The 21,009-nt window shown below is 45.5% G+C and overlaps 1 protein-coding gene and 1 non-coding gene across 2 annotated transcripts in view; one reads left to right on the forward strand and one right to left on the reverse strand.

The window, feature by feature from the left end:
• LOC144482317 (uncharacterized) overlaps positions 1-21,009 on the forward strand; it is a 474,174-nt gene that overhangs the window by 326,959 nt on the left and 126,206 nt on the right. The gene's annotated exons all lie outside the window — the stretch shown is intronic.
• Positions 11,670-11,741, reverse strand: trnae-uuc (transfer RNA glutamic acid (anticodon UUC)). Its single transcript has one exon. It is a non-coding gene; the product is annotated as a tRNA-Glu (tRNA).

Here is a 21,009-nt window from a genome sequence, read left to right on the forward strand (position 1 = left end):
AGTGCCACCCGTCTTTTTTAAACAGGTCACACCTGCCCCTAAAGAGGTCCCAATGATCCAAGTACCCAAATCCTTGTCCCTTGCTCCAGTCCCTCAGCCACGCATTAATTCTCCACCGATTCCTGTTCTCACTCTCCCGCGGCACAGGCAGCAATCCCGAGATTACTACCTTTGCATTCCTCTTTCTCAGCTGTCTACCCAACTCCCTATATTCTCTTTTCATGACCCCTTCCCTCTTCCTACCTATGTCAGCAGTACCTATATGCATCACGACCTTGGGCTCCTCTCCCTCCCCCTTCAGGATTTCTGGGACTCGACCAGAGACGTCCCTTCACCAAAACCCCTTCATTTACAACTCTAACAGCAGTCCACAGAGTGCTAACAGTTAGCAGTCTACCTCTGGGGGTGTCAAAGGAACTGACACTCCCAGTTAAGTACAAGGCAAAGACTCCCTGATTGGCCGATCAATTGGACCCTTTCCCTTTCTCCTGAAGGCAATGACTTTGATTGGGTTCAGCTCCACACTCACTAGTTTCTCTCTCTCTTCCCTTGAAGGTGATGATTCTGGGTGGGTTCAGTTCCACACTGACTGGTCTCTCTCTCTCGTACGTAGAAAGATGTTGCCTGATCTCAAGGGTGTTGGCGAGGAGGAGAGGTTGAATAAACTGGGATTGTTTTCACTGAAAAGACGGAGGTTGAGGGTGACCTGATAGAGGTCTTCATAATTGTGAGAGGCATAGACAGGTTGAATAGGCAGAGGCTTTCTCCCAGGGGTGGAAGTGGGCACATGTTCAAGGTGAGAGGGGGAAAGTTTAAGGGAGATGTGCGGGGGAGGTTTTTCAGGCAGCGAATGGTGAGTGCCTGGAACAGGCTGCCACAGGAGGTGTCAAAACAGGCATCTGGATGGGTACATGAATAGGGAAGGAATAGAGAGATACGGACTGAGTAAGGGCGGAAGCTTTTTTCTTCAGTTTACTTAGGGCACCATGTTCGGCACGGGCTTGGAGGGCCGAACGGCCTATTCTTTTGCTGCACTTTTCTTTGTTCTCTTTAAACAGCGAATAGAAACAGAAGGAGGCCATTTGGCGCCATGAGGCCCATCGAGCCTGCTCTGACATTCATTATGATCCTGGTTGATCAAATTCTCTTTCCTGATCCCACCTTCCACCCATATGCCTTGATCCCTTCAGCCCCAAGAGCTATATCTAATTACTTCTTGACATCACACATTTTGGCCTCAACTACTTTCTGCATTAGCGATTTTCACAGATTCACACTCTCTGGGTGAAGACATTTCTCCTCACCTCAGTCCGAAAAGTTTTCCCCTTAACCTTACACAAAGAATATCCATAACATTCTTCCCGAATCAACGCTTTCTAGTCCTGTTAGAATTTTATACGTTCCTATGAGACCTTCTCAATCTTCTAAACTCCAATGAACATAAGGATAAAAGCTTCTCTGGCGTTTGGACATTCACACCCTTTATTCTCTCTCTGGACAGCTATTAGCAGTCTTTTTCCCTGGTTTCTATGGCTTTGACTCATCTTTCATTCCTTCCCCCTGCAGTATAAATATCTCCCACTTTCTATGCCTTTTAACTTTGACAAAAGGTCATCTGGACTCGAAATGTCAGCTCTTTTCTCTCCTTACAGATGTTGCCAGGCCTGCTGAGATTTTCCAGCGTTTTCTCTTTTAGTTCCAATGAACATAATGCTAACTGACTTCATCTTTCCTCATATGACAGACTTGCCATCCCAGGAATCCACCTGGTAAACCTTTGCTGCACTCTCCCTGCAGCAAGGACATCCTCCCTCAGATAAGGACACCAAAACTGCACACAATACTCCAGATGTGGCCTCATCATTGCCCTGTACAATTGCAGTAAAACATCACTTTTCCTATACACAAATCCTCTTGCTTTCAAGGCCAACATAAGATTTGCCTTCTTTTTGCCTGCTGTACCTACGAACTGCCTTTCAGCGACTAAACAAAGAACAGCACAGGAACAGGCCCTCTGGCCTACCAAGTCTGTGCCACCACAGATGCCTCTTTATAATGACTTCAATCGGGCCATTGAGGTTGGCCTATTGGAGTATGAATTCCTTGACTAAGGGTCCAATTGATCGGCCAATCAGGGAGTCTTTGCCTTGTACTTAACTGGGAGTGTCAGTTCCTTTGACACCCCCAGAGGTAGACTGCTAACTGTTAGCACTCTGTGGACTGCTGTTAGAGTTGTAAATGAAGGGGTTTTGGTGAAGGGACGTCTGCCTCCGAAGAATTATTACAGCTCTCTAATATTTTCATGCCACTGCGTGGTCCATTTCGCTCTGTTCCCGGCCTATTCATGTAGCTATCCAGATGCCTCTTGAACGTTATAGAATCTGCTCCCACTACTTCCTCCGGCAGCATGTTCCAGGCATTCACCACCCTCTGTGTGAAAAACTTGCCCCTTACATCTCTTTTAAAATTTCCCCCTCTTACTCGCAACCTGTGCCCCTGAGTAAGTCACCTTTCGACACTGGGAAAAAGGCTCTGACTATCTACTCAACCAAGCCTGTCATAATCTTGTAAACCTCGATCAGGTCCCCCCTCATCCTCTGACGCGCCAATGAAAACAATCCAAGTTTGTTCAACCTTTCTTTCCAGTCCATATCCTCCAAAACAGGCAACATCCTGGTAAATTTCTTCTGCACCCTTTCCAATGCATCAACATCCTTCCTCCAATGTGGCACTCAGAATTGTACACAATACTCCAAATGTGGCCTAACCAAAGTCTTACATAGCTGCAACATGATTTTCCATCTTGTATAGCTTCAACATGATTTTACTGACTGATGCACAAGGACACCTAGGTCTCGCTGAGTATCCACCTCCATCGATTTACACCCATTCAAATAATAATCTGCCTTGCCATTTTTGCTACCAAAGTGGATAATTAAATGGGTAACCACATATTTATCCACATTATACTACATGTGTGGGCTCAGACTGTCCAAATCTCGCTGAAGGATCTCAGCATCCTCCTCACAGCTCACTCTCCCATCCATTATTGTATCATCTACATAGCTGGAGATAATACATTTATTTACCACGTCCAAATCATCAATAAATTATATAAGTCGTTGGGGTCCTAGCACAGATCCCTGCAGTACCCCACTAATCACTGACTGCCAATTAGAAAAAGGACCCATTCATGCCATCTCTTTGCTTCCTATCTGCTGACCAGTTTTCTATCCATCTCAAGACGCTAACCGCAATCCCATGCACTTCAACTTTACATAGTAGAAGGGCAGCCCGGTGGCACGATGGTTAGCACTGCTGCCTTACAGCACCAGGGACCGGATTTGATTCCCAGCTTGGGTCACTGTCTGTGTGAGTCTGCACATTCTCCCCGTCTCTGCATGGGATTCCTCCGGGTGTTCCGGTTTCCTCCCACAGTCTGAAAGACATGCTGTGGTTAGGTGTATTGGCCATGCTAAATTCTCCTTCAGTCTTCCTGAACAGGAGCCAGAGAATGGTGACTAGGGGATTTTCACAGTAACTTCATTGCAATGTTAATGTAAGCCTACTTGTGAAACTAATAAATAATCTTTAAACGTAAAAACGTTATGTGAGATTTTGTCCAAAGTTTTCTGGAACTCTAAATGAACCACATCCACCGGTTCTCCCTGGTCAACTCTACTAGTTACATCAAAGAATTCCAGTAGTATTGTCAAGCATGATTTCTCTTTTGTAAATCCATGCTGATTTTGTCTCTTTATATCACTGCTTTCCAAACGCTTGATAATGGTCATTGGTTCCCTCTTTCTTCTCTACCTCTGTTTTTGAAAACAGGTCTTAGATTATTTACGTCTCTATCCCCTGAAGGTGCTGACCCTGGGTGGGTTCAGTTCCAAACTCACTGGTGGCTCTCCCCTCTCCCCAAGGTGCTGACTCTGGCTGGTTCATTTCTGCACTCATTAGTTCCTCTCTCTGTGTCCTGAAGGTGCTCATATCTGATCCTCTATCTCAATGCCACATTCTCATTTTTTTCCCAATACTCCTTGATGCCATTAAAATCTAAAAAAAAATCTCTCCTTCTTGAATACATTCAGTGACTTGGTCGCCACAGCTTCTGAGGTAAAGAATTCCATAGGATCACCACCCTCTGTGTGAAGAAATCTTTCCCCATCTCATTCCTAAATGGTCTACCCAGTATCCTAAGACTGTGTCCCCTTGTTCTACATTCCCCAACTAGGTGAAACATCCTTCCTGCAGCTAGTCTGTCCAGCTATGTTAGGATTTTGTATGTTTCAATCAGATCTCCTCTCATCCTTTCTGTTTTTCACACCAAAGTGTATAACTTCACACTTAGCCGCGTTGTCCTGCATCTGCCATATATTTGCGCACTCACTCAACTTGTCTAAATCACTTTGAAACCTCCTTGCATCCCCCTCACAACTCACAATTTTGCCCAGTTTTATGTCGTCAGCAAACGTGGAAATGTTATATTTGGTTCCCTCATCCAGGTCATTTATATAAATGGTGAGGAGCAGTGGGAATCATTCAAAAAGGAAATAGAGAGAGTACAGGGCCAACATGTTCCCATAAAGGTGAAGGTGGGAGCAAAAACATTCAGAGAATCCTGAATGGTGAGGGATTTATAGCATTGGAGCAGGAAAACTTGGGAGATTATCGCAGAGAGAGGGGGTTTGAAACAATGAATGCCCTGGAGTATAGAACGTGCAGGGAATGTAATTTGAAAATAAATTAGCAGAGCAAAGAGCTATAAAAAACACCGGCGGGCAAAATAAAGGAAATCCCACGGCTGAGGCGGGATCCTAATCGAGGTGTACAAAATTAGGAGGGACATTGAGAGGGTAGATAGAAATAAACTTTTCACCTTAGTAGAGGGGTCATTTGGCAGGGGGAATAGGATAAACGTAGGGGCCAGGAGATTTAGAGGGATTTGAGGAAAAACATTTTCACTCAGAGGGTGGTGGGAATCTGGAACTCACTGCCTGGAAGGGTGGCAGAGACATGAACGCTCACAACATTGAAATTAACATTTGCAATGCTGTAGAATATGAGAGTCTATGCCAAGTGCTGAAAAATGGGATTAGAATCATAGAGTACCTCCAGTGCAGAACGAGGCCATTCGGCCCATCGAGTCTGCACCGACCACAATCCAACCAGCCCCTGTTGCTATCACCTCACATATTTACCCTGCTAATCCCCGTGGCACGAGGAGTAATTTCGCAAAGCGAATCAACCCAACCCCCACATCTTTGGACTGTGGGAGAAAACCGGAGCACCCGGAGGAAACCCCTGAAGACACGGGGAGAATGTGCAAACTTCACACAAACAGTGACCCGAGACCGGAATTGAACCCGGGTCCTCGGCGCTGTGAGGCAGGAGTGCTAACCACTGTGCCACCGTGCCGCCGAATGGACATAGGTAGGTGCTGATGGCCAATGTAGACACGATGGGCTGAATGGCCTTTTTCTGTGCTGTACAATTCTCTGACTCTATGACTTCTTAAAGAGGTCCTTCATTGGCTGTCCTTTGGAAAATCCTGAGAAAATGATTGGTTCGATAGAAATGAAAATCTCTTGTCTTTTCTCTGGTGTCTTACACTTTGCTCCTTGCTTCCTGACTGGAATCTCCAAACTGGGGGAATTGTGGATCCTGGTGACATCACCCTGTTGGGTAGGAAGCTATTGTCACAGAGTCCTGTGTTGTCAATGTACCGACCTGTTACCATAGTTACCCAGGTTCACTGGATGCTGACAGAATGTTTACCATTGATTTGGTGTTCTACCTGCCAGCTGTTCATGCAGAAAACAGATGCTGTGAGTGAGCATTGTCCCCCTCCCACTTACAGCAATGATAGTGACAATCGGCATTATTGGGACGAGAGTCGTAGTCATAGTCATGGAGATTCGCTGCTGGAAACAGGCCCTTTGGCCCAACTCGTCCATGCTGTCCTGTTTTTACCAATAAGCGAGTCCCAATTACCTGCATTTGGCCCATATCCCTCCATACCAACCTTACCCATGTAACTGTCTAAAAGTTTTTTAAAAGACAGAATTGTCCCCGCATCTGCTACTACCTCTGGCAGCTCGTTCCAGACACTCACCATCCTCTGTGTGCAAAAACTGTCCATCTGGACCCTTTTGTGTTTCTCCTCTCTCACCTATACCCTCCACTTTTAGACCCCACCCCCCCTACCTTTGGGAAAAGATGTTGACTATCTACCTCATCTATGCCCCTCATTATTTTATAGCCCTCTATAAGATCACCCCTCAGCCTCCTACGCTCCAGAGAAAAAGGTCCCAGTCTATCCAGTCTCTCCTTGTAACTCAAACCATCAAGTCCCGGTAGCATCCTAGTAAATCTTTTCTGCACTCTTTCCAGTTTAATCATATTCTTTCTATCATAGGGTGACCAGAACTGTCCACAGTATTCCTAGCGTGGCCTTACCAATGTCTTGTACAACTTCAACAAGACATCCCAACTCCTTTGTGACGATAAATGGACCAATATATTGCATTGCCATTCTTACAGTTGTTAATGAAGTGAAAAAGCTGGTGCTTAATGAAATGCCTCTCGGGGAAATCTGCTCGAATGTAAAAATGCCGCAGAATGCTCAATTATTATTGTTTCTGCTCAACCAGCCCCAGAAGCTTGGAAGATGGAAGTTCCCGATTGGTCTGAAGTCAGAGACGAAGAGGAGCCAAGTTTCAACAACTTGCTGACAGACATCAAAGTCAGCAGCTTTGGAGCAAGGAGACCCTCGGACAGGGCATTCAGCGTAACCAAGCCCCTGGAACATCACCGCTTCTGGAGACCAGAGAAGGTGTGAGGCAAGGCAGGATGCTCGATTGATCGAACGTGGGACCTCAATCATTGGTGAAGTCTCCTACTCCGGTTTGAAGTGGAGGAAATTAGTCAGGATGGAAGTGGTGACGAGATTCACAGTCACTCCCTCAGTTTAGAGTCCATTTTTAAGGCAATCTGTGCAGCGACTCCACTCTGGGATGGATGTCAGATCAGCTCACCAGACGGTAGGAGGACTGGAACACAAATGACGTCACAAAATACTTCCTCAAATGCTTCGCTGTGCAGTTCAAAACCTGGAAGGCCGGGATTCGAGTCACGTTACACAGGCGACTGGGAAAAGTACTGTCAGATTAATCAGACCACTGGCCAATATTGGAAAGACACAAAGCCCAGCAGGGGGAAGTCAACATGAATTTTCACTTTTAATATTTCTTTTTCACTCTGAATAACTTATTGTGTTTGTATAATTATCCTAAATGTTTCACATTAATACAAATACTCAGAAAATTTAGCATTGCCAGCTAAGTGTAACCGGGAACAATGACCTGTCCGTTCAGTTTGGGGAACACTTCCTGACAGAGGAAGATTGGGACATGAAAGCTTCTCCCTATCAGCTCCTTCCAGTTCCCTCCACAATTCTGAACACCTCTATCAAATCTCCTTTCAACCTTCTCTTTGTCAAAGAGAACAGACCCAAATTCTCCAATCTACCGATGTAACTGAACTTCCGCATCCCTGGACCCATACCCAGAGATTTATTGCGCCCTCGCTAATCCTTCACATCCTTTCTAAACTCTGCTGTCCAGACCAGAGTGCAATACTCCAAATGAGGCCAAACCAGGGTTTTATACAGGTTTCCCTAAACTTGCTTGCTCTTGTACTCTGTGCCCCTACTGATAAAGCTCACCAAACCAAATACTTTTGTAACCACACTCTCAACCTGCCACCCAGACAGCAATTATTAGTGTCACATTTAACCGCAGGTCCCTCTGCTCCTGCTTCCTTTACAATTGTACCATTTTTATACTGTGTCTCCCATTCCTGCCAACTGAAATGAATCATTTCACACTTCTGTGCTTTAAATTGGTCTTGTCTGACTAATCCACAAGCTGCCTAAGAAACAACACTCACAGTTCACAATGCTGCCATGTACTGTGTAATTACCACAGTTTGAATGTGTGCTCTGTGCAGCATTGCCGATGTCTCTAAAATGTATCAGGAAGAGCAGGATTCCAAACACCAACCCTCTTGGGATCCCATTTTAACCGATCCACTCCAACTAAAAACATTTCCCACTGCTGTGTTTCCTGTCACTCAGTCAGTTTCCTATCCATGTTGCTGCTGTCCCTTTTATTCTATCAGCTCCAAATGTTCCCACAAGTTTGCTGTGTGCCCCTTTATTTATAAAATGCTGATTCTTACAACCTTTTCTGAAGAGGTGTGTTTACCATTTGCAATTCTCCAATCCTCTGGCACCACTCATATAACTAGCTGGGTTAGAAAAAAAATACCCATTACCTCTGCAATTTCCACCGCTATTTCCCTCAGTATCCATGGATCCGTCTCTTCCAGTAACAAGAACACAGCAATTAAGAACATACACTGACCACATGGCACATTGACTCTGTTCCACCATTCAATTCGATCATGACTCATTTATTTATTTATCTTTATTGCCGGACAGTGAAAACACAGTCACAGTATTAAAAACAAGAACAGCAGCAACAACATCTACATAGATAGAAATCACACTAGGTTTCTGACAAGTTTTCTAAAAGTCACTATATTTTCAGCATTCACAACAAAATCAGGCAAAGCATTTGAAATATCAACAGTTCTATGTGAGGAAAACAAACTGTGACTATGAAGACTTGAACCAAATTTCTGCAGCTTATACTCACGCCCACCCAACATACAGTAACTGCGAATAAAGAACATTTCAGCCTTGGGGAGTAAGGCCATAGTAAATTTCCATGTCAAATTAAAATGTATCAATTTACAAACTTGAACTAAACCAGAAATCAGCCTTCTCGAAAGAATGCAATCCAAGAATTCTTAATCCCAATAAAGTATTCCCCTCATGCCTTCCATTTTCCTGGTAACATGTCTTTGCACTCTCTCTTTCAGCTGTATATCTTTCTGGAAGTGTGGAGTCCAAACTGTGGATGCAGACTCCAGATGTGGGCATACCAGCTGCTTATAGAGTTTCAGATCTTGGTGTTCAACTCCACTTTACTCCTCACTCACTTAATTCTCTGAGCAACATAAATTTGTCTATTTCTGCCTTTACTGTCATAGAATCCCTATGGTGCAGATGGAAGCCATTTGACCCATCAAGTCTGCACTAACATAACCCCACATATTTATCCCGCTAATCCCCCAGAACCAATACATTTGTGATACGAAGGGGCAATTTAGTATTGCATATCCATCTGACATTCGGAGCTTGGGAGGAAACAAACATGGGGAGGACATGCAAGCTCCACGCAGACAATCACCCAAGGTGGAATTGAACCTGGGTACCGGGCGCTTAGAGGCAGCAATGCGAACCACTGTGCCACCCCTAGTGTATAAATAATGGAGCATGTCAAAGGATCACAACGCAGTGAGTGCAGAAATTTATTCTCATTTCAGTCCTTAATGATCTGATCCTTACACTGAACCTGCTTAAACAATCTCCCAATGTCCACAAAATCAAACCCCTTCAGAATCGTGTATGTTTTAATGTTTTGCCTCTCATGCTTCTGAATCACAGAGAATACAGACCCAGTTTACTAAGGGTTGTAGCATATGAAACCCTTTGTTAGTGATTGAAGCATAATGTGAAAACCCTTTCCAACAGCGAGTAGTTCAGCTCTGGGATGCATTGTCTGACAATATGGTGATGCAGCTTCAAGTGAGGCATTGAGAAGGGAATTCGATTGTTAAAGTTCCATTGGCACGGTGGCACAGTGGTTAGCACTACTGCCTCACAGCATCAGTGTGGAGTTAACATGTTGTCCCTGTGTCTGCATGGATTTTCTCTGTGTGCTCTAATTTCATCTCACAGTCCAATGCTGAGCAGATTAAATGGATTAGATATGATAAATTGCCCCTTAGTGTCCCAAAATGTGCAGGTTAAGGGGTTAGCCATCGTAAAAATGCACGAAAGATGTTCTTTCAGAGAGTCAGTGCAGACACGATGGGCCGGCTGGCATCTTTCTGGACTGTGGAGTATGAGGGATCCAAGGGATACTCAGTGCTTTCATTTGTGAAGCCAAGGATGCCATCCACTTTTCTAATGACTCTCTTAAAATCTCTCGCGTTCAAAGATCTCTCTGAACCTCAGAACACTCTGAGCCTGCACACTCTTTAGAACTGGACCATTCAGTTTCTTTTGCCTCTCCCCATCTCTTCTGTCAAAATGCAGCACTGTTCCTGAGTGTGGCATTAATAATGTGAGAGCTGAGATCGCAGCTTCTGTCTCCCCAAGAGAATCTTTCTGGATAAAGTGGAAATTTACAAGGATTTCTGTCACTGAGACATTGTCTGGCTGTCTGTGTCTCACTGCCCTAACTCAAACTGTCTCTGTCTATCCCTCCACCCCCTCTCATCCACTCTATATGAAGGCGGGATATTGTTGTTTAGTGACTGAGTGCACACAATCTGTATCTTCATCTGATCAAATAGAATTCAGCTTGTGAACAATATCATCATTTCAACCAGTTCTGGGTTAAATCAGGCACAGCTCTGATTGGCTGCAGCCCGCTGAATCTGGGGAGCAGACACTGTGAGCATTGCCAGCCTCAAAGGCTTTAACCCTTACTGAGCTGGGAAACTCCAACTAATCCCTGAGAATCCACAGCACAGTGCGAGAGGAGAGGAAAGCCTGTCCTGGGAGCTGTCAATCTGAGACACAGTTTGACCCTGTCAATGTGCAGATGTGAACCTGCTCCTTCCATTCTCAAACTGTTATAACCAGGAACACAGAACGCCCAGTAATGACCAGCTTGTTGCAATGTGTTTGAATGAACACGATGTCATATCATCTAAGCAGCATTTTGAAATTCTCAATCATTCAATGTATTCTGATGAAATGTATTTCTTGTGCTCTGTGTGTCATTACATAAGAATCTTCCTCTGATATGAGACCTTGTTTCGTCCTTGTGCCCCTGATGCTGATTATTTTCGTTCTGCTCACGTTATGATATTTCTCATGGAACCAGAGAAAGAACCAGAGAAAAGTAACAGCACAGAGGGGACCCATTCGGCCTATCTTGTCCATGGCAGTCTGAGGATACCCAGATGTCCTTTCCAAACTCACCTTCCTGCACCTGGCCCGAAGCCATGCAGCTGAAAGCATGACAGAGACCCAAATACTGAATGCCAACAATTCACTAGGATTTGCGACTCTGTGGCTGCCTGAAGCAGCCGAAGTAAATACTTCCAATTATAATCGCTGTGAGCAGGGTTCAAACCTGCGCGGGGAAAGCCCAGTCGATGTCGAGTTGAACGCCTTAACCACTTGGTCATCGCAGCTGCATATTCGTGAGGATAATATAACCACCTCAGTAGCATTTATATTCACTTCATCAGGCACCATGATTGTGCAGAGCACAGTGTGTGAGCTGAGATGTGTTCCTCAACCTTTACTTTGTATCTTTGTCTCTGACTGAGAACTCATTTATTCGGTCAGGGACCTGTTTTTCTATTTCAATATTTTTTCATCAGAAACGAATTACGTCGGAACAAAAATTGAAAAAGAGAAATCTCTATTTAATTCCTGTCAAATGTTGTGTTCACACTGTTTTTGTCCACTCGGTTTAAAACACAGGAGGCCGTGGATAAGGTTCTAAATAAATTATCACTGCGATGGCCGGGAATCGAACCTGGGTCAACTGCTTGAAAGGCAGCTATGCTCACCACTATACCACCATCGCTCAATCTACTTAAACAAATGTTATTTTAATCAGTTATTATTACAGAACTACCTTATTTGCTGATTTTGTCAGGCACGAGGTGTGTCCATTTCACAGTTTGTAAACTGAACCTGTCTTGTCTTGTTTTTCTGGACAGTTTAAGCCGCCGTTTTATTATTGTTTCTGACTGGGAACTAATTGATTAGTTTTGAGGCATATTCTTTCATTTAAACAACTGAAAGCAAATTGAAGCTGGATTTTCCATTAGAAACACAGTGGTGATGAGAATCTTTAGTGAATTTTATTTCAGGAGTGCCCACCTACTGTTGTGACCTGTGATAGCGAATTAAATAAATCACCATTGTGATGGTCAGGAACTGACCCTTGGTCAAATGCTCGCACAGTCACCACCATCACACACTTGGCTCTGCCACGCTCTCAGTGCGAAAGGTCAGCTCTTGACAGTGAATCTGGTTTCCCCCAGGGCCAATCGGAGGATGGTCAGAAACTGTCTGTCACTCTCAGAAACTCCATTATCAGCGAGTGTGGGATGATTATTGAACTGGCTGTCACTGGTTGGTGACGTTGTGATTTACTGTTACCTGTCAGTGCAGGAGAAACAAATAAAACAGGAAATCTAGAGACTCCGAGAGCAGATAATTTGTACCTTCATAGTACAAACTAAACAAACATAGGGCTGTCTGCAATCATTGTAATAACTGAAAGAAAAAGGATTGACTTGGCCACGGAATCTGGTGAACAGATATGGTCCTACACCACATGGACTGCAGCGGTTCCAGAAGGCAGCTCACCACCACCTTCCCAAGGCCAATTAGGGATGGGCAATAAATGCTGACCCAGACAGCGACACCGACATTCCATGAATGAATTCAAAGACAATCTGTGGGGAGCGGGCCTCAGAGTGTTTAACAGTTACTGAGGTGAAAAACTATAAATAACCCCCTGGAATCCGGAGCAAAGCCCGGAAGGAGGAGAAATTCCGTCCTGGGACCTTACAGTTGGTGAAAGTTTTGTCCTGTGAATGTGTAGATGTGAATATTGTGTCAGAGAGAGTGCATGAAAGGGACGGGCGAGTCAGACTAATCCAACTGTGTTTGTGTGTCTGTTCTGATCATGAGATCTCCGAGTCTCTCTTGTGGAAAATAAAATGATTTTTCAATCAAAGATACCCGCTAAACCCCCTGCTGAGCCCCAAAGTTAGATTTCAAAGCAATTGTTTCATTAAATTAAGGATTTCAGTGGAAAAGTAGAGAACATGTCAGCGATCGCATGTGAGAGCGCGATCAGTGCAGCAGTAAAATGGGTTTCAGTGGAAAATGGAGTCCTCAGTTCGAGTGAAACCTTTTCAACAGCAAACGTTCATGTGTCAGAGACATGAAGGATGTGAGCTGGATCTCTGGAGAAGCGGAATTTCTTTGCAATGGGAGAGTTTGTGAGGAGAGAGAAACACAGAGAGGCTGGAGGAGCCGGGAGCTGACAGCAGCTTGTCTCTGCTCCGTCCGCTCTCTGCCTTTAAGTTGCTCTGTGCCGCCACCACTGGGTTCATTTCGGATTCAGTTCTGATTGGCCGACAAGAGGTGAGGCCACATTGGATTTCGTACTGGGAAATGAACCGGGCCAAGTGTTAGATTTGGTTGTGGGAGAGCACTTTAGAGATAGTGACCACAATTCGGTGTCTTTTGTTATTGCAATGGAGAGGGATAGGGCTGTACGGCAGGGCATGGTTTACAATTGGGGGAGAGGTAATTATGATGCTATTAGGCAAGAATTAGGGGGCATAAGTTGGGAACAGAAACTGTCAGAGAAAGGAATTAATGAAAAGTGGAACTTTTTCAAGGAACAAATACTGGGTGTCCTTGATAGGTATGTCCCTGTCCGGCAGGGAGGAAATGGCCGAGTGAGGGAACCATGGTTCACGAAAGAGGTGGAATGTCTTGTGAAAAGGAAGAGGGAAGCTTATGTAGGGATGAGGAAACAAGGTTCAGATGGCTCGATTGAGGGTTACAAGTTAGCAAGGAATGAGCTGAAAAAGGGGCTTAGGAGAGCTAGGAGGGGACACAAGAAGTCCTTGGCGGGTCGGATCAAGGAAAACCCCAAGGCTTTTTACTCTTACGTGAGGAATAAAAGAATGACCAGGGGGAGGTTAGGGCCGGTCAAGGACAGTAGTGGGAACTTGTGTATGGAGTCAGTAGAGATAGGCGAGGTGATGAATGAATACTTTTCTTCAGTGTTCACCAAGGAGAGGGGCCATGTTTTTGAGGAAGAGAAGGTGTTACAGGCTAATAGGCTGGAGGAAATAGATGTTCGGAGGGAGGATGTCCTGGCAGTTTTGAATAAACGGAAGGTCAATAAGTCCCCTGGGTCTGATGAAATATATCCTAGGATTCTTTGGGAGGCAAGGGATGAGATTGCAGAGCCTTTGGCTTTGATCTTTGGGTCCTCGCTGTCCACGGGGATAGTGCCAGAGGACTGGAGAATGGCGAATGTTGTTCCTCTGTTTAAGAAAGGGAATAGAAATGACCCTGGTAATTATAGACCGGTTAGTCTTACTTCGGTGGTTGGAAAATTGATGGAAAAGATCCTTAGGGATGGGATTTACGACCACTTAGAAAGATGCGGATTAATCCGGGATGGTCAGCACGGATTCGTGAAGGGCAAGTCGTGCCTCACAAATTTGATTGAATTTTTGAGCAGGTAACTAAGTGTGTTGATGAAGGTAGGGCAGTTGATGTCATATACATAGATTTTAGTAAGACATTTGATAAGGTCCCCCGTGGTCGGCTTATGACGAAAGTGAGGAGGTGTGGGATAGAGGGAAAGTTGGCCGATTGGATAGGTAACTGGCTGTCTGATCGAAGACAGAGGGTGGTGGTGGGTGGAAAATTTTTGGATTGGAGGCAGGTTGCTCGCGGAGTGGCACAGGGATCAGGGCTTGTTCCTCTGCTCTTTGTGATTTTTACTAATAACTTGGAGGAGGGGTCTGAAGGGTGCATCAGTAAATTTGCTGATGACACCAAGATTGGTGGAGTAGTGGATGAGGTGGAGGGCTGTTGTAGGCTGCAAAGAGACATAGATAGGATGCAAAGCTGGGCTGAAAAATGGCAAATGGAGTTTAACCCTGATAAATGTGAGGTGATTCATTTTGGTAGGACTAATTTAAATGTGGATTACAGGGTCAAAGGTAGGGTTCTGAAGACTGTGGAGGAACAGAGAGATCTTGGGGTCCATATCCACAGATCTCTAAAGGTTGCCACTCAAGTGGATAGAGCTGTGAAGAAGGCCTATAGTGTGTTAGCTTTTATTAACAGGGGGTTGGAGTTTAAGAGCCGTGGGGTTATGCTGCAACATTACAGGACCTTGGTGAGACCACATTTGGAATATTGTGTGCAGTACTGGTCACCTCACTATAAGGAGGATGTGGAAGCGCTGGAAAGAGTGCAGAGGAGATTTACCAGGATGCTGCCTGGTTTGGAGGGTAGGTCTTATGAGGAAAGGTTGAGGGAGCTAGGGCTGTTCTCTCTGGAGCGGAGGAGGTTGAGAGGAGACTTAATACAGGTTTATAAAATGATGAAGGGGATAGATAGAGTGAATGTTCAAAGACTATTTCCTCGGGTGGATGGAGCTATTACAAGGGGGCGTAACTATAGGGTTCGTGGTGGGAGATATCGGAAGGACATCAGAGGTAGGTTCTTTACGCAGAGAGAGGTTGGGGTGTGGAATGGACTGCCTGCAGTGATAGTGGAGTCAGACACTTTAGGAACATTTAAGCAGTTATTGGATAGGCACATGGAGCACACCAGGATGAGAGGGAGTGGGATAGCTTGATCTTGGTTTCAGATAAGCTCGGCACAACATCGTGGTCCGAAGGGCCTGTTCTGTGCTGTACTGTTCTATGTTCTATGATTCTCACACACATTTTTCACACACTCTCTGATAGGATTGAAACTGTAGCCGCCGAAACGGGTCCTCCAGCCGCTGCCGCTCAAGGCAAATCTCCCAGGAAGAAGGCGGCGGCTCCCCGGTCTGCGGCAGCTAGTCCCAAGTTAGGCGAGCAGATCCTCAATGTTGTGGCGGGTTGCAGCGATCGCAAGGGGATGTCCCTGGCCGCGATAAAGAAAGCTTTGGCTGGCAGTGGAGTGGATGTGGGGAAGCGCGTCTCCCAGATCAGGTTAACTATCAAGAGGAAGGTGGAGAAAGGCTCTCTGGTGCAGATAAAGGGACAGGGCGCCTCCGGCTCCTTCAAACTCGCTAAGAAGGAAAGGCCGGAGAAAATGGGAAAGAAGATGAAGAAACCAACAGCCAAGAAATCTTTAGTAAAGAAAACAGCGGCCAAGAAGGTGACAACAAAGAAACCCGCAGCAAAGAAACCCGCAGCAAAGAACATTCCAGTGAAGAAATCAACAGTGAAGAAAACAAGCAGCAAGAAGGCGGCAACTCCAAAAAAGGCGGTGAAGAAAGCAGCCCTGAAGAAAAAGTCTCCTGTGAAGAAGGTGACGGGCGGAAAGTCTGTCAAAAAAGTGACTAAATCGAAGGCCAAACCCAAAGTGAAAGCAGCAAAAGCGAAGAAAGCGTCAGTAAAGAAGTGAAACAACCCGAGCAAATTGTAAACCTTTGAACCCAAAGGCTCTTCTCAGAGCCACCCACATCTCTCAGGAAGGAGCTGATCCCGCAAGAAAATGATTCCTGTCCCGCGGCCCGGCTCATTCTCAATAGAGATCATTTCAAATTCAGACTAAAGCAAAACACTGCAGACGCTGATTTTCATTTGAATTTCACATTTGTGCAATCGCCACTTTCTCTCATAATAAAGATGTCTGGTAGATTCAGTATGAATCTACACTGCGGCTAAACACTGCTTTCCAACTTCCTTGGAATCCAGACAGTGGCCATTCGGCCCCTCGAGTCTGCACCAACGGGAATCCTCCCCAGGTCCTATCCCCATAACCCTATTTATATATCCTAATAACCTCCTGATTCTACGGGGCAATTTAGCATGGCCCATCAACCGAACTCGCATATCTTTGGAGTGTAGGAGGAAACCGGAGCACCCAGAGGAAGCTCACGCAGGGGGAATGTGTAATCTCCACACAGGGCAGTGACCCAAGCTGAGAATTGAACACAGGTCCCTTGCGCTGTGAGGTAGCAATGGTAGCCACTGTGCCACCCCAAAATCAATATCAGGAGTGGGATTTGAACCCACGCCTCCAGAGGAGACTGCAACCTGAACACAGCAACTTAGACCGCTCGGCCACCCTGTCTCCCTTAATTTTAACAGAGGAGATTGCCTCAGACAGCCGCAATAAGGTTTTTGTAAACAGCTGGAAGCGGATGTGGGTGAGGATGTTACTGAGAAAGATTCTTGTGATGGAATAGACTGTGTTTCGGTCGAAATATTACTAAGTGGGAATTATAACAGGACCAGGTTTAAAAACACAAAAGGACAAAGTCACGACTCGAAACGTTAACTCTGTCTCTCTCTTCACAAAAGCTGCCGGAGCTGCTGATTATTTGCAGCATTTTCTGTTTTGATTCCATATTTCGAAGCTCCGGGTTTGTGGAAACTCTTGTGTGTGAAGGATGGCTCTGGAAGGGTTTGTGTGGGGAAGCTGTGTTTGGCTTCCATTGTTAATAAACGGGTTGAAATTGGAGGTTGCAGAAACTGGAGGTGGAGCTGAAAGATCAGGGGCCGTTCTGTGTGTGTGTGTCAGTCCGGCTCTCTCCTCCCTCCCACTCTGTGTTTAATCTTCACTCTGTCTCCTCCCCTCTCTGCTCTCACTCCGCCTTTCTCAGTCAGGTCGGGCGGGTTGTATAAAAGGAGCCTGAAAGATTTCCTCTCATATTGTGCAGAGATCTGAGTGAAGATTCATCATGTCTGGCAGAGGGAAAGGGGGCAAAGGACTGGGTAAAGGCGGAGCAAAGCGGCACCGCAAAGTGCTTCGTGATAATATCCAGGGCATCACCAAGCCAGCAATCCGCCGCCTCGCTCGCCGTGGCGGTGTCAAGCGGATCTCGGGTTTGATCTATGAGGAGACTCGCGGGGAGCTGAAGGTTTTCCTGGAGAATGTGATCAGGGATGCGTTCACCTACACTGAACATGCCAAGCGCAAGGCGGTCACTGCCATGGATGTGGTGTACGCTCTGAAACGCCAGGGCCGCACTCTCTATGGATTTGGCAGCTGAGCAACTCGCCCCTTTCTACTGAACACACAACAAAGGCTCTTTTAAAAGCTACTCACCCACTTCACAGACACAGCAGTGACCTGGGAATTGCAGCTGGGATAGGCTGTTCAGTGTTTGAGATGCATGTTTGCTTTGCATATGTTACGGTGCGGGAATCACCGAATTTAACACTTCATTTGGAGCAGCGATGAGAATTGTTTTTGAACTGTTTAAATGTATTGTCTGAACAGCCCCCTAGTTTCTGCAGTCATTGATTTCAGTAAGAAGTCTCACAACACCAGGTTAAAGTCCAACAGATTTATTTGGTAGCACAAGCCACAAGCTTTCGGAGCGCTGCCCCTTCATCAGGTGAGTGGGAGTTCTGTTCACAAACAGGGCATATAAAGACACAAACTCAATTTAGAAAATAATGGTTTGAATGCGAGTCTTTACACGTAATCAAGTCTTAAAGGTCCAGACAGTGTGAGAGTGGAGAGAGGGTTAAGCACAGGTTAAAGAGATGTGTATTGTCTCCAGCCAGGACAGTTAGTGAGATTTTGCAAGCCCAGGCAAGTCATGGGGGTTACAGACAGTGTGACATGAACCCAAAATCCCAGTTGAAGCCGAGCTCATGTGTGCAGAACTTGGCTATCAGTTTCTGCTCAGCAACCCTGCGTTGTCGTGAAGGCCGCCTTGGAGAACGCTTACCCGAAGATCAGAGGCCGAATGCCTGAGACTGCTGAAGTGTTGCCCAACAGGAAGAGAACACTCATGCCTGATGATTGTCGAGCGGCGTTCATTCATCCGTTGTCATAGCGTCTGCATAGTCTCCCCAATGTACCATGCCTCGGGACATCCTTTCCTGCAGCGTATCAGGGAGACAACATTGGCCGAGTTGCAAGTGCATGTACCGTGTACCTGGTGGATGGTGTTCTCACGTGAGATGATGTCATCTCAAACATCATCAAACATCAAACATGATTTCAGAAATGAGGAATTTTATATACAAGGAAAGATTCGAGAAATTGAACTTATTCTCCTTGGAGCAAGGAAGATTAAGTGGTGACCTTATTGAGGTGTTTAGAATTATGAACAATTTTAGAATGATAGAACATTACAGCACAGAAACAGGCCTTTTGGCCCTTCTTGGCTGTGCCAAACCATTTTTGTGCCTCGTCCCACTGACCTGCACTTGGACCATATCCCTCCACACCCCTCTCATCCATGGACCTGTCCAGGTTTTTCTTAAATGTTAGAAGTGTGCCCGCATTCACCACTTCATCTGGCAGCTCATTCCACACTCCCACCACTCTCTGTGTGAAGAAGCCCCCTCTAATATTCCCTTTAAACTTTTCTCCTTTCACCCTTAACCCATGTCCTCAAGTTTTTTTCTCCCCTCGCCTCAGTGGAAAAAGCCTGTTTGCATTCACTCTATCTATACCCATCATGATTTTATACACCTCTATCAAATCTCCCCTCATTCTTCTACGCCCCAGGGAATAAAGTCCTAACCTATTCAACCTTTCTCTGTAACACAGTTTCTCAAGTCCCGGCAACATCCTTGTAAACCTTCTCTGCACTCTTTCAACCTTATTAATATCCTTCCTGTAATTAGGTGACCAAAACTGCACACAATACTCTAAATTCGGCCTCACCAATGTCTTATACAGCCTCACCATAACATTCTACCTCTTATACTCAATACTTTGATTTATAAAGGCCAAATTAGCAAAAGCACTCTTTACGACTCTATCTACCTGTGACGCCACTTTTAGGGAATTATGTATCTGTATTCCCAGATCCCTCTGTTCTACTGCACTCTTCAGTGTCCTACCATTTACCTTGTATGTTCTACCTTGGTTTGTCCTTCCCAAGTGCAATACCTCACACTTGTCTGCATTAAACTCCATCTGCCATTTTTCAGTTCATTTTTCGAGCTGGTCCAAATCCCTCTGCATGCTTTGAAAACCTTCCTCACTGTCCACTGCACCTCCAATCTTGGTATCATCAGCAAATTTGCTGATCCAATTGACCACATTATCATCCATATCATTGATATAGATGACAAACAACAATGGACCCAGCACTGATCCCTTTTGACAGGGGAAAGAAGGATATTTTGTTTCCACCAGTTGGGATGTCAGTGACTTGGAGTCACAAAGAACAAAGAACAATACCGCACAGGAACAGGCCCTTCGGCCCTCCAAGCCCGCACCGCTCCCGGTCCAAACTAGACCATTCTTTTGTATCCCTCCATTCCCACTCCGTTCATATGGCTATCTAGATAAGTTCCCAATGTGTCCGCCTCCACCACCTTGCCTGGCAGCGCATTCCAGGCCCCCACCACCCTCTGTGGAAAATACGTCCTTCTGATATCCGTGTTAAACCTCTCCCCACCCCTCTCCCTCACCTTGAACCTATGACCCCTCGTGAACGTCACCACCGATCTGGGAAAAAGCTTCCCACCGTTCACCCTATCTATGCCTTTCATAATTTTATACACCTCTATTAGGTCAACCCTCATCCTCCGTCTTTCCAGTGAGAACAACCCCAGTTTACCCAATCTCTCCTCATAACTAAGCCCTTCCATACCAGGCAACATCCTGATAAACCTCCTCTGCACTCTCTCTGAAGCCTCCACGTCCTTCTGGTATTGTGGCGACCAGAACTGGGCGCAGTATTCCCAATGCCGCCAAAACAACGTTCTATACAACTGCAACATCAGACCCCAACTTTTATACTCTATGCCCCGTCCTATAAAGGCAAGCATGCCATATGCCTTATTCACTACCTTCTCCACCTGTGACGTCACCTTCAAGGATCTGTGGACTTGCACACCCAGGTCCCTCTGCGTATCTCCACCCTTTATGGTTCTGCCATTTATCGTATAGCTCCCCCCCTACGTTAGTTCTACCAAAATGCATCACTTCGCATTTATCTGGATTGAACTCCATCTGCCATTTCTTTGCCCAAATTTGCTGCCTATCTATATCCTTCTGTAGCCTCTGACAATGTTCCTCACTATCTGCAACTCCAGCCATTTTCGTGTCGTCCGCAAACTTACTGATCACTCCAGTTACACCTTCTTCCAGATCGTTTATATAAATCA

This window comes from Mustelus asterias, unplaced genomic scaffold, assembly GCF_964213995.1.
Source record: "Mustelus asterias unplaced genomic scaffold, sMusAst1.hap1.1 HAP1_SCAFFOLD_35, whole genome shotgun sequence".
Taxonomy (NCBI): domain Eukaryota; kingdom Metazoa; phylum Chordata; class Chondrichthyes; order Carcharhiniformes; family Triakidae; genus Mustelus; species Mustelus asterias.